We start from the raw sequence: 14801 nt of genomic DNA, 5'->3' as shown, positions 1-14801 counted from the left end.
ATAGAACAAGACCCACACACAGCTTGAAGCCCAATATTTTTTCAGAGGTAGATGCAGAAAAAAATATATTCAGTTTGCAACCTGATGGAGGTCAGTATAGATGGACTAATAGAACAAGTCCCACACACTGCTAGAAGCCCAAATATTTTTTCAGAGTTACTATAGATGCAGATAAAAATTAGTTTTAATTTGCAACCTGATGGAGGTCAGAATAGATGGACTAATAGAGAAAGTCCGACACACTACTAGAAGGCCAAATATTTTTTCAGAGCTAGATGCAGAAAAAAATTATATTCAGTTTGCAACCTGATGGAGGTCAGTATAGATGGACTAATAGAGAAAGTCCGACACACTACTAGAAGGCCAAATATTTTTTCAGAGGTAGATGCAGAAAAAAATATATTCAGTTTGCAACCTGATGGAGGTCAGTATAGATGGATTAATAGAACAAGACCCACACACAGCTAGAAGCCCAAAATTTTTTCAGAGGTAGATGCAGAAAAAACTATATTCAGTTTGCAACCTGATGGAGGTCAGTATAGATGGACTAATAGAACAAGTCCCACACACTGCTAGAAGCCCAAATATTTTTTGAGAGGTACTGTAGATGCAGATAAAAATTAGTTTTAATTTGCAACCTGATGGAGGTCAGTATAGATGGACTAATAGAGAAACTCTGACACACTACTAGAAGGCCAAATATTTTTTCAGAGCTAGATGCAGAAAAAAATTATATTCAGTTTGCAACCTGATGGAGTTCAGTATAGATGGACTAATAGAGAAAGTCCGACACACTACTAGAAGGCCAAATATTTTTTCAGAGGTAGATGCAGAAAAAACTATATTCAGTTTGCAACCTGATGGAGGTCAGTATAGATGGACTAATAGAACAAGTCCCACACACTGCTAGAAGCCCAAATATTTTTTCAGAGGTACTGTAGATGCAGATAAAAATTAGTTTTAATTTGCAACCTGATGGAGGTCAGAATAGATGGACTAATAGAGAAAGTCCGACACACTACTAGAAGGCCAAATATTTTTTCAGAGCTAGATGCAGAAAAAAATTATATTCAGTTTGCAACCTGATGGAGGTCAGTATAGATGGACTAATAGAGAAAGTCCGACACACTACTAGAAGGCCAAATATTTTTTCAGAGGTAGATGCAGAAAAAAATATATTCAGTTTGCAACCTGATGGAGGTCAGTATAGATGGATTAATAGAACAAGACCCACACACAGCTAGAAGCCCAAAATTTTTTCAGAGGTAGATGCAGAAAAAACTATATTCAGTTTGCAACCTGATGGAGGTCAGTATAGATGGACTAATAGAACAAGTCCCACACACTGCTAGAAGCCCAAATATTTTTTGAGAGGTACTGTAGATGCAGATAAAAATTAGTTTTAATTTGCAACCTGATGGAGGTCAGTATAGATGGACTAATAGAGAAACTCTGACACACTACTAGAAGGCCAAATATTTTTTCAGAGCTAGATGCAGAAAAAAATTATATTCAGTTTGCAACCTGATGGAGTTCAGTATAGATGGATTAATAGAGAAAGTCCGACACACTACTAGAAGGCCAAATATTTTTTCAGAGGTAGATGCAGAAAAAACTATATTCAGTTTGCAACCTGATGGAGGTCAGTATAGATGGACTAATAGAACAAGTCCCACACACTGCTAGAAGCCCAAATATTTTTTCAGAGGTACTGTAGATGCAGATAAAAATTAGTTTTAATTTGCAACCTGATGGAGGTCAGTATAGATGGAGTAATAGAGAAAGTCCGACACACTACTAGAAGGCCAAATATTTTTTCAGAGGTAGATGCAGAAAAAAATATATTCAGTTTGCAACCTGATGGAGGTCAGTATAGATGGATTAATAGAACAAGACCCACACACAGCTAGAAGCCCAATATTTTTTCAGAGGTAGATGCAGAAAAAAATATATTCAGTTTGCAACCTGATGGAGGTCAGTATAGATGGACTAATAGAACAAGTCCCACACACAGCTAGAAGCCCAAATATTTTTTCAGAGGTACTGTAGATGCAGATAAAAATTAGTTTTAATTTGCAACTTGATGGAGGTCAGTATAGATGGACTAATAGAGAAAGTCCGACACACTAGTAGAAGGCCAAATATTTTTTCAGAGGTAGATGCAGAAAAAAATATATTCAGTTTGCAACCTGATGGAGGTCAGTATAGATGGATTAATAGAACAAGACCCACACACAGCTAGAAGCCCAATATTTTTTCAGAGGTAGATGCAGAAAAAAATATATTCAGTTTACAACCTGATGGAGGTCAGTATAGATGGACTAATAGAACAAGTCCCACACACTGCTAGAAGCCCAAATATTTTTTCAGAGGTACTGTAGATGCAGATAAAAATTATTTTTAATTTGCAACCTGATGGAGGTCAGTATAGATGGACTAATAGAGAAAGTCCAACACACTACTAGAAGGCCAAATATTTTTTCAGAGCTAGATGCAGAAAAAAATTATATTCAGTTTGCAACCTGATGGAGGTCAGTATAGATGGATTAATAGAACAAGACCCACACACAGCTAGAAGCCCAATATTTTTTCAGAGGTAGATGCAGAAAAAAATATATTCAGTTTGCAACCTGATGGAGGTCAGTATAGATGGACTAATAGAACAAGTCCCACACACTGCTAGAAGCCCAAATATTTTTTCAGAGGTACTGTAGATGCAGATAAAAATTAGTTTTAATTTGCAACCTGATGGAGGTCAGTATAGATGGACGAATAGAATGATGCTATGCCCAAAAGATTTTACTTCACTAGGTGCAGTAAAAAAATTGGTATTCTATACACAGGTGGTATATCTTGCAACACAGATAGGCTACTCCACTGACTAACACACTCTGCAATAGGCTAAAAAGGATTAGCTTTGCTAGATTCAGCCAAATGCTGTGAAAAAAACTTGCACAGCACTGGCACAGACCTGCCTGGAAAAACTGATAGGAACTCATGTAACCTAGTCCTGAAAAGGACTGCAATTACAATTAGTCTTTACTCCCACAACCGATCTATTTAAGAGCACAGACCTCCCTGATAAAAGTCGTAGGAAATGCTGTAACCTAGTCCTTAAAAGGACTGCAATCACAACTATTCCCTACTCCCAAGCTATCTGTATATTTGTGCGAAAATTGGCTTGAAATTAACAAGGTATAGCGCACACAGCAACAGCGGTGCCGTCTAACACGCAGCTGCAGCAGTGAGAAAATGGTGGCGACGGGGAAAATGGCTTGGTCTTATAGGGCAAGGACATGTGACATACACTGCCAATGACACATGCCCTTGCTTGTGTGAAAAAAAGCACTTCGCTCCGTGTGTGCGCTGCTGATAGGCTGACAGATTGCACCTCCCCACTGTAAATGCGGGAAAGAGAAAAAAAAATGGAGATCTTCATTGTTCCTGCAGAGATCCATCCCCTGCCCCTCCCCCCACCCCGCTGTACACTCAAACTGCGTATTAACATTAATTTTCATCATTACTGAGAAAAAATCCAGTTATGATTTTGGTGCACGAACAGTTATCGAACATAACCTCGAACAGCCGAATTTTTCTCAAATTGTTCGTGTTCGCCGAACGGCTCGAACACCGCCCAAAACAGCTCGAATTTGAGATTGGCGAACAGTTCGAGTAGAACAACGCTCATCTCTATTTCTAACAACCTGCTAATGCTTATAATTTCAAAAATGACCATTTTTTTGGTCTTTATTAAAATGTAAAGGTTGATCGAAAAGTTTGGGGGATCTAAGAGTGTGGCAACCCAGTAGTCGTGATTACTTCGAATTCTGACAATATGAGGGTCATGCTGCAGGTAGTGCAGCAAGAAGGCACTTATGTGTCTTGCGCATCTCGGAGCCCCAAAATTATTTTCCGGGCTAGATGCAGCTAAAAATTATTTTTAATTTTAAATCTGGTGGAGCTTATTATAGATGGCCTAATAGGATCAGTGCTGCACACTGCTACAAAGCCCAAATTATTTTCCAGTCAAGATACAGATAAACATGATTAGTAATTTGAAAGCTTAAAACGGTTGGTAGGGTGATTTTAACCAATCATCAAGCTTTTACTCTCCCCAGGATGACACAGGGGTAGAAAAGTCGTTTCGGATCCATGATTTGTTCATCTTTATGAACGTGAGTCTGTCTACATTATCAGTGGAGAGCCGCGTGCGCTTATCTGTCAGCACACCACCAGCAGCGCTGAACACACGTTCAGACAGAACGCTGGCTGCGGGGCATGACAAGATCTCCAAGGCGTAAGTGGCTAGCTCCGGCCATTTATCCAGATTGGAAGCCCAAAAAGAGCAAGGGTCCAGTGACACAGTCGTGGCTTCAATGTTTACTTGGAGATACTCCTGTACCATCGTCTCTAGGCGTTGATTATGTTTCAGACTTCTTGTCTCCTGTGGCCTTGCAAAGGATGGGCTAAAAAAGTGGTGAAATGATTCCGCAAAATTGATGTTACCAGCAGATACTGTGGTTCTGTTACGGTTTGAGTGCTGAACACTTGACGGTCCCACGGTTGGCAAGTTGGAACTGTGAGATTCACTACGTGCACCACTGGTGTTTTGTGGAAAAGCACATGTAAGATTCTGCAACAGTCTCTGCTGATACTCCTGCATGCGTGCATCCCTTTCTATGGCAGGAATAATTTCGGCAAATTTACTTTTGTACCGGGGATCTAACAGTGTGGCAACCCAGTAGTCAGGATTATTTCTAATTATCACAATTCGAGGGTCATGTTGCAGGTAGTGCAGCAAGAAGGCACTCATGTGTGTTGCGCATCCAGGAGCACCAAGTCCCTGTTGTGTTGGTGGCGAGGTAACAATCATGCTTCCTTCCTCTGTCCTCTCCCCCCAACCTCGCACAACAGAAATGTGATCAAGGTCTCCCTCATCTGATGAGTCTTCCATCAGTTCGTCCTCCACTTCTTCCTGGGCTCCTGCACCTTCCTCACTAGTTTGGCTGCTACCATGCGCCCTGGTAAAACCATCTCCCCCACCCTCACATGCCTGCCGCCTTGGTGCTGCCGACCGTCTGGACCTTGCAGATGTTAGCCCTTCCGCATACAACTCCTCCTCCTCTACTTCCTCCACCTCCTCTTGTGCCACCACCTGACTCCGAATTCTGTTTAACATGTGCTCCAGCATGTAAATCAGCGGAATAGTCATGCTGATAATGGCATCATCAGCACTAAACATCTTCGTCGCCATTTCAAAACTGTGCAGAAGGGTGCATAGGTCCCTGATCTGAGACCACTCCTCCAGCGTGATTTGCCCCACCTCTGGATCTCGTTGGCCCAGGCTATACGTCAGAATGTATTGCACCAGGGCTTGTCGGTGCTGCCACAGTCGCTGCAACATGTGCAGAGTTGAATTCCACCGGGTAGGCACATCGCATTTTAGCCGGTGAAGTGGCAGGCCCAACGACTTCTGTAGAGATGTAAGTCGCTGAGCTGCGGGATGCGAACGGCGGAAGTGAGCACACAGCGACCGTGCCCTCTGCAGAAGGCCATCTAGTCTGGGATAGTGGGCTAAAAATTGCTGGACAACCAGGTTCAACACGTGAGCCATACAAGGCACGTGTGTGACATTGCCACGGCGAAGGGCCGCACCCAGGTTTGCAGCATTGTCGCACATGGCCTTCCCTGGTTTCAGGTCCAGTGGAGACAGCCATTCATGAAATTGGTTCTCCAGAGCTGACCACAACTCCTCAGCTGTGTGACTCACATTTCCCAGACATTTCAAAGTAAAAACCGCCTGATGACGTTGAGCCTACTGCCAGCATAGTAAGGAGGTGTGCAGGATCCCTTCTGCGCAGTTAGAAAGCTTGTGGCATGACCAGACAGGCTTTGGGTGCAGGTGGAAGACCGAGAGGAGGTTGAGGAGGCAGAAGCAGTGGAGGAACTTTGACATAAAGAGGATTGACGCAGAACTCGTGGGGACGGCAAGACTTGGACAGCAGCCCCTTGTCCTGCTGTCACCATAGTTACCCAGTGCCCAGTCAGCGACATGTAACGCCCCTGTCCATGTCTACTCGTCCAAGTGTCTGGGTGAAATGCACCCTGTCTCACACAGAGTTTCTCAATGAAGCGGTGATGTTGTGTGCGACATGCTGGTGGAGCGCAGGCACACCTTTCTTTGAGAAGTAGTGCCGACTGGGCATCTGGTACTGGGGCACTGCGACGGACATAAGGTCTCGAAAATCCTCTGTGTCCACCAGGCGGAAAGGCAGCATTTCTGTAGCCAAGAGCTTGCAGATGGTGAAATTCAACCTCTTAGCTTTCTCATGGCTAGGAGGAAATGGTCTTTTACTTGTCCACATCTGAGGGACCGAGGGCTGGCTATTGTGCTTAGACGGGGTTGATAAGGGTGTCCCCGGCAAACTGCCGGTCTGTGAGGAAGATGCAGGCGGACATGTTAGGTTGCCTTCATCCAAAGGTGGTGCTATCGATGTCGGACAGCGCTCAACACCAGCTGGTGTTACCACCTCCAAAGAAAATGATGACCTGCCAATCACGCTGGCTGTTGCGGGTAAAGAGGTGGCAGGTCTGCGCCCCAAAACAGGTGTGACTGTTGTCCCCCCAGTCACAGAGGATGAAGAGGCCGCGGATGCACAAGATATGGCAGACGGTGGTTGGCCCGGCCGGCTAGGCCGCATTGTAGCACACTGAGCTTCCCACTGCAACTTATGCTTCATGTCCATGTGCCGGTTCATGCATGAAGTACTCAAACTATGTATTTTTTGGCCTCTACTTAGCTTTTGCTGACAAATGTTACAGATAACACGAGTTGGGTCATCTTTATCGATCTGAAAAAATGCCCAGGCTATGCAAGGCTTAGCACCCATGCGACCTGAAGAGCCACCACGACTTGTGGTGAGAGGCAGAGTTGTGTTTGAGGATGCAGTTGTTGACGTGCTTCCAGTACTACGTCTCTGTCCAGGAAGGCGCAACCTGACCTCGTCGTCACTAGCATCTTCCTCCACCTCCTCTGCTGACCTCATCTCTTGGCTGACTGTGGGTTGACAGTAAGTGGGATCTCCAACCTCATCATCATCACCCTGTGTGTTATCACACCCGTCGTCCTCAGAGCCAACCTGTTCCTGCCCTGACAAAAAACTAAAGTTGTCGCTCCAATCAGGTATTTGAGTCTTATCATCGTCTTCCTCATTGTCTCCACCAACAGGAGTTACAGTTTGGGAATGAGGGTCTACATTATGGTCAGAACCTTCTGCGTCTGGTCCTGGATCCGACTCATAAAGATTCTGGGCATCAGTGCAGATCATTTCCTCGTCTGGATTCACAGAAGCGCTGGAGTCGACCTCTGATTCCCAGGCTATAGTATGAGTAAACAGCTCTGCAGACTCAACCATCTGTTCTACCTCATACTCAGACGGGCAGCTGGAGATTTGGGAGCTGTGAGGAAGCAAGTGCGATTTGGGTGACACCTTTGAGGACTGGAGTATTTGTGATGTTGAAGTTGATGTGGAGGAGAGCCCACTTAAAGGAGCACTTGATATCCGTTGAAGCACCTGCTGTTTTTGTGCCTCATCTGGAATTTGTAGCGATTGGCGTGGCCGTAAGAAAGGGATCTTATCACATTGTCCGCTAAAAGAAGTAGACATTTTAGTTTGGCTGGAAGATGGTCTTTCTTCTGCAGATGTTACTGTTGCTTTAACACCTACCCCACGGACACAACCTTTTTTCCCCTTCCCAACACGCCTATTCCCCTTTCCACCAGCAGCAGGCCTTTTTCCACTCATTTTGGTGGTTAACTAATTCACAACTCTGGAGTTGTTTGCACAAAAAAACAATGGATGGTAACCGAGCAGAGCTGAGTGGCCAAACTGTGGTATTAGGCCAAAACTATTGGCTGGGTTAGATGCAGAAAAAAATTATATTCAATTTGCAACCTGATGGAGGTCAGTATAGATGGACTAATACAACAAGTCCCACACACAGCTAGAAGCCCAATATTTTTTCAGAGGTAGATGCAGAAAAAAATATATTCAGTTTGCAACCTGATGGAGGTCAGTATAGATGGACTAACAGAGAAAGTCCCACACACTACTAGAAGGCCAAATATTTTTTCAGAGCTAGATGCAGAAAAAAATTATATTCAGTTTGCAACCTGATGGAGGTCTGTATAGATGGATTAATAGAACAAGACCCACACACAGCTAGAAGCCCAATATTTTTTCAGAGGTAGATGCAGAAAAAAATATATTCAGTTTGCAACCTGATGGAGGTCAGTATAGATGGACTAATACAACAAGTCCCACACACAGCTAGAAGCCCAATATTTTTTCAGAGGTAGATGCAGAAAAAAATATATTCAGTTTGCAACCTGATGGAGGTCAGTATAGATGGACTAATACAACAAGTCCCACACACAGCTAGAAGCCCAAATATTTTTTCAGAGGTACTGTAGATGCAGATAAAAATTATTTTTAATTTGCAACCTGATGGAGGTCAGTATAGATGGACTAATAGAGAAAGTCCGACACACTACTAGAAGGCCAAATATTTTTTCAGAGGTAGATGCAGAAAAAAATATATTCAGTTTGCAACCTGATGGAGGTCAGTATAGATGGACTAATACAACAAGTCCCACACACAGCTAGAAGCCCAAATATTTTTTCAGAGGTACTGTAGATGCAGATAAAAATTATTTTTAATTTGCAACCTGATGGAGGTCAGTATAGATGGACTAATAGAGAAAGTCCGACACACTACTAGAAGGCCAAATATTTTTTCAGAGGTAGATGCAGAAAAAAATATATTCAGTTTGCAACCTGATGGAGGTCAGTATAGATGGACTAATACAACAAGTCCCACACACAGCTAGAAGCCCAAATATTTTTTCAGAGGTACTGTAGATGCAGATAAAAATTATTTTTAATTTGCAACCTGATGGAGGTCAGTATAGATGGACTAATAGAGAAAGTCCGACACACTACTAGAAGGCCAAATATTTTTTCAGAGCTAGATGCAGAAAAAAATTATATTCAGTTTGCAACCTGATGGAGGTCAGTATAGATGGATTAATAGAACAAGACCCACACACAGCTAGAAGCCCAATATTTTTTCAGAGGTAGATGTAGAAAAAAATATATTCAGTTTGCAACCTGATGGAGGTCAGTATAGATGGACTAACAGAGAAAGTCCCACACACTACTAGAAGGCCAAATATTTTTTCAGAGCTAGATGCAGAAAAAAATTATATTCAGTTTGCAACCTGATGGAGGTCTGTATAGATGGATTAATAGAACAAGACCCACACACAGCTAGAAGCCCAATATTTTTTCAGAGGTAGATGCATAAAAAAATATATTCAGTTTGCAACCTGATGGAGGTCAGTATAGATGGACTAATACAACAAGTCCCACACACAGCTAGAAGCCCAAATATTTTTTCAGAGGTACTGTAGATGCAGATAAAAATTATTTTTAATTTGCAACCTGATGGAGGTCAGTATAGATGGACTAATAGAGAAAGTCCGACACAATACTAGAAGGCCAAATATTTTTTCAGAGCTAGATGCAGAAAAAAATTATATTCAGTTTGCAACCTGATGGAGGTCAGTATAGATGGATTAATAGAACAAGACCCACACACAGCTAGAAGCCCAATATTTTTTCAGAGGTAGATGCAGAAAAAAATATATTCAGTTTGCAACCTGATGGAGGTTAGTATAGATGGACTAATACAACAAGTCCCACACACAGCTAGAAGCCCAATATTTTTTCAGAGGTAGATGCAGAAAAAAATATATTCAGTTTGCAACCTGATGGAGGTCAGTATAGGTGGACTAATAGAACAAGTCCCACACACTGCTAGAAGCCCAAATATTTTTTCAGAGCTAGATGCAGAAAAAAATTATATTCAGTTTGCAACCTGATGGAGGTCAGTATAGATGGATTAATAGAACAAGACCCACACACAGCTAGAAGCCCAATATTTTTTCAGAGGTAGATGCAGAAAAAAATTATATTCAGTTTGCAACCTGATGGAGGTCAGTATAGATGGATTAATAGAACAAGACCCACACACAGCTAGAAGCCCAATATTTTTTCAGAGCTAGATGCAGAAAAAAAATATATTCAGTTTGCAACCTGATGGAGGTCAGTATAGATGGACTAATAGAACAAGTCCCACACACAGCTAGAAGCCCAATATTTTTTCAGAGCTAGATGCAGAAAAAAATTATATTCAGTTTGCAACCTGATGGAGGTCAGTATAGATGGATTAATAGAACAAGTCCCACACACAGCTAGAAGCCCAATATTTTTTCAGAGCTAGATGCAGAAAAAAATTAGATTCAGTTTGCAACCTGATGGAGGTCAGTATAGATGGACTAATAGAATGATGCTATGCCCAAAAGATTTTACTTCACTAGGTGCAGTAAAAAAATTGGTATTCTATACACAGGTGGTATATCTTGCAACACAGATAGGCTACTCCACTGACTAACACACTCTGCAATAGGCCAAAAAGGATTAGCTTTGCTAGATTCAGCCAAATGCTGTGAAAAAAACTTGCACAGCACTGGCACAGACCTGCCTGGAAAAAACTGATAGGAACTGATGTAACCTAGTCCTGAAAAGGACTCCAATTACAATTAGTCTTTACTCCCACAACCTATCTATTTAAGAGCACAGACCTGCCTGATAAAAGTCGTAGGAAATGCTGTAACCTAGTCCTTAAAAGGACTGCAATCACAGCTATTCCCTACTCCCAAGCTATCTGTAGATTTGTGCGAAAATTGGCTTGAAATTAACAAGGTATAGCGCACACAGCAACAGCGGTGCCGTCTAACATGCAGCTGCAGCAGTGAGAAAATGGTGGCGACAGGGAAAATGGCTTGGTCTTATAGGGCAAGGACATGTGACATACACTGCCAATGACACATGCCCTTGCTTGTGTGAAAAAAAGCACTTCGCTCCGTGTGTGCGCTGCTGATAGGCTGACAGATTGCACCTCCCCACTGTAAATGCGGGAAAGAGAAAAAAAAATGGAGATCTTCATTGTTCCTGCAGAGATCCATCCCCTGCCCCTCCCCCCACCCCGCTGTACACTCAAACTGCGTATTAACATTAATTTTCATCATTACTGAGAAAAAATCCAGTTATGATTTTGGTGCACGAACAGTTATCGAACATAACCTCGAACAGCCGAATTTTTCTCAAATTGTTCGTGTTCGCCGAACGGCTCGAACACCGCCCAAAACAGCTCGAATTTGAGATTGGCGAACAGTTCGAGTAGAACAACGCTCATCTCTATTCAGCACCCGGCGCTTGGGAACAGCCCGAACTGTACCGCTGGTTCTCAAGCGCCGGTATGTGTCACATGGATGCCATTTGTGTGCTGCACGTGTTTACACGGACCCATTGACTTGATTGGATCCATGTGATCCGTGCTGCCGGACAAAAAAGGACATGTCTACGTGTGGATCACATGGACACATGGTCCGTGGAAACACACTGACGTGTGCAGACCCATTGATTTATGGGTCTACGTGTGTCAGTCTCCAGTACGTGTGGAAACTGTCACCACACGTACAGGAAATAAGGACGTGTGAATGAGGCCTTAGAGACATGGCGACTCCTAAGAAGAAGCAATTAAGGGAGAATTTCATGGTCAGACTTGATGATCAGCTTGCCATTTGTTGAGTGTATGGAATAAGGATTTTAGAATTTAGCCTAAAGTGTTGGATGGCCAGTAATGATGGTGTGTGTAATGTGCTGAGAAAATAATAAGCGAAAATATAAGTGAGTTAAATAGATAATCATATAATCAGTAAAAGTTTAGCTTTTTGGAGTGGTGGATAAAAGGCGTACTGGTTTGTCTGTGACTGCGAGTGAACGGGGTGTGTTTCTCAACTTTACTTGATCTGCTAGTGAGAAAAACTTTCTATGTGTCCAATCCTGTTTTTACAGATAAACTGATCCAGCGTTCCTCACTAGCACGCCACGCATACAGGAGTAACATTTTACCTGAATTTGACTGAAGCGTGCTTAATGTAACAGCTTAATAAAAGTACATTGATGAGCTTGTTTTATGCATACAAATGTGTTCTCATAGGGGTTTATAATCATGTCAGTTCATTAGACCCACAGTTGAGTCATAACTTGAAACTAGTCTTAATCTGAATTAGGTTTACTGTATATTAGATGCACTTGATTATTGTCAGGGAAGGTCAATTTGTTGTCCTCACAAAATATATATATATATACATATATATATATATTTTTTTTTTGTCTGAGTTATTTTCCTGGTGTATATAAATATTGTGTGTTTTTTTTTTACTTTAAATAGTCAGTTTGGTAGGCAACATTTGTTACAGACCATTCCAGTGCTGCAACTTCACAGCGAATGTATCTATTGTTTTTGGTTTAATTTTATTGTATTTTCAACCTTAAAATAAATATGAATATGGTCAAAGCTCAAGTAATCACTATTTATGACTCCCAAAACTCTAATGCTACTAAAGGACCACTATTAATTTAATACAAAATCTGAATAATTACAAATATTAGTATGATATATGAAGTATGGTGATGACGTATATTGATATATCGCTGACAAGATTTAATCATAAGAATTTCTGACTATTTTTTCAACTCACACATATATGTCCTAATATCAGGATTGTTGCATACCACTTCAAACTAAATATAACCTTGCAACCCGAGATTGTAGTATTCCCGGGTTCAAAGAAGAGATATATGCTTAGAATATATTAAAATAGTTTATTTTATTTGAGAAATATATTAAAAAATTTACTACATAAAATAGCAGGGAGAGCCGGCATAAACAATCAACATGTTTAACTGTATAGGTATATCATAGCCTTGAGGACCTTATGCAGTGTAAAAATTGGCAACAATGATCCCATGTAAGGAACCATTCAGATTTAGATATGGTTAGATATCAATTAGGATACAGGATGATCAGGGTAAAAAGTACAAGTGTGAGAGATATCTAGATATTAACAGATAAAGTGCAGTGTAAACTAAGTAAAGTGCATAATGCAATTATGAACACCATTCCATTATCTGAATTTTAAATATAACACCTAAACCTAGATCCAAAATCAAAACGTCAATATGCAGTTTCAACAGGGGTAAATAAGGTATAATATAGAACAGCCTAATATAAAGTGGTTAGTGCAATTTTAAAGGTATTTATTCTGTCCCCATGGCCTGTGGCTGTAAATATGGCTCTGTGAGATGCTGGGTCTCTTCACCTGTACTTACAATGGCTGTGGTCGCAGATAGCTTAACTCAGCTGCAAGCAGGCACATTGTGAAGAATCCAGAAGAGACTTTGTTTTCTTTAAAAACTCTTGTTAAATGCATGTAAGCAGCAGCTAAAAAAGAACTTTTCCTGAGACAGGGTACAATCACATGAGCTTCTAATGGAGGCTACATGAAGAATGTGAGGGGAGGCGGAACAAGAAGGGAGGGGTTTGCTACAGTCACATGAGAGGGAGACAGGGAGAGAGAAGGGATTTACACATCAAGAAACAATAACAACAGTTGTAGTCCAACTTTCAGATGGAGGTCTGAAGTCCTCAACAGCGGGATAATTTGAGTCCAAATGAAACCCATCTTTGAATTGGGGAAGCTGCAATGTGCAAATACTTCCACCAACCCAACAATCCGCTGGAAAAGTTTCAGTGTTCCAACACAGCTGAAGGTATGTGGCGGTAGACTTCCCGCCCTAAACTGTGTCCAGAAGCGATGTCCTTCATGTGATGCCTTCACCTATGAAGCACTTGGCGCAATAAGTAAGGCGAATACCAGCCTGCACAACCAGTGACCAGCTCTAGAAGCGTCCGGAGAGATGAGACCCCAGCTTCAACTTTGGAGTCACAAGTATGCGGTGTGTAGAGATGACGGGTCTGGTCTCTCCGTCAGTGACTGGTTCATCAAATTCAAATGTGCTGCCAGCATTGACAGAACAAGGGTCCTCAGTAACCAAACTTGGAGACAACAGCCAGGTGTTGTCACAAAGGCTGGGTGCAGCCATGAGTCCTGTTTCTGCGTGAGTTGGATGCAAGTCAGTGGAGATGTGGCGCCACTGTCCAGGGGCAACTTCTACAACCTCCACTGCCAGTACAGCAGCACAAAGACCAAGTTTTGGTGCAGTGTGGGTGGACCTTGAGGCTAGATGGGTCCTGTCCAGGACAAATTCACTAAGTACGGCATCTGAGGTCTTCAGGTAGGCTACTGCAGCTGTGATCCTTGTAGATGCGTCAGAAAGAATGTGGACTTCTCTTCTTTTAGTGGCTGAAAGGGACCTTAAGGCAGAGCCAGAGAGGAACAAGATGGGATGATCTAAGATCCTTGGAGACTTTTTCAATGATTCCCACTTTTGTGGTTTCTGGTGCGGTAGTGGTGTGTTCCAATCTGTGTTCTCAGTGGTCAATTGCCTTAACAGAATCTTGCCTTGAATGGTGATGGGTGCTGTAAACCCGAGAGGATTGTAGATGCTGATCACAACAGGTAAGACCCCTCGCTTGGCAAAGGGTTTAATGCAGACTGACACCTGGAATGGGTAAATGTCCTGTATAATGTCCCAGAGCAGACAAAGCCTGCATTGCATAGAAGGAACGTCAGAACCCAGATCAAGATCTTTTAAGCTTGTTATTCTGTCCTCAGATGGAAATGCCTTCATTACCTCCTGGATGCTGGAGATGGTCTTGTGAGGTCTGAGGTTTGCAGCTAACAACATTTCCTGTGCTTCAGAGAGCAG

At 42.2% G+C, this 14801-nt stretch overlaps 1 protein-coding gene across 1 annotated transcript in view; it reads right to left on the bottom strand.

The window, feature by feature from the left end:
- LOC141172741 (indolethylamine N-methyltransferase-like) overlaps positions 1-13481 on the bottom strand; it is a 98212-nt gene extending 84731 nt beyond the window's left edge. The window contains exon 1 of the mRNA XM_073657212.1: positions 13302-13481. The gene's annotated coding sequence lies outside the window, so the exon portion shown is untranslated. The remainder of the gene's footprint in view (positions 1-13301) is intronic.
- Between the last annotated feature and the right edge of the window lie 1320 nt (positions 13482-14801).

Source organism: Phyllobates terribilis, unplaced genomic scaffold, assembly GCF_046119375.1.
Source record: "Phyllobates terribilis strain yellow unplaced genomic scaffold, ASM4611937v1 Scaffold_12__6_contigs__length_324123572, whole genome shotgun sequence".
NCBI lineage: Eukaryota > Metazoa > Chordata > Amphibia > Anura > Dendrobatidae > Phyllobates > Phyllobates terribilis.
This window is presented reverse-complemented; position numbering and strand designations above follow the sequence as displayed.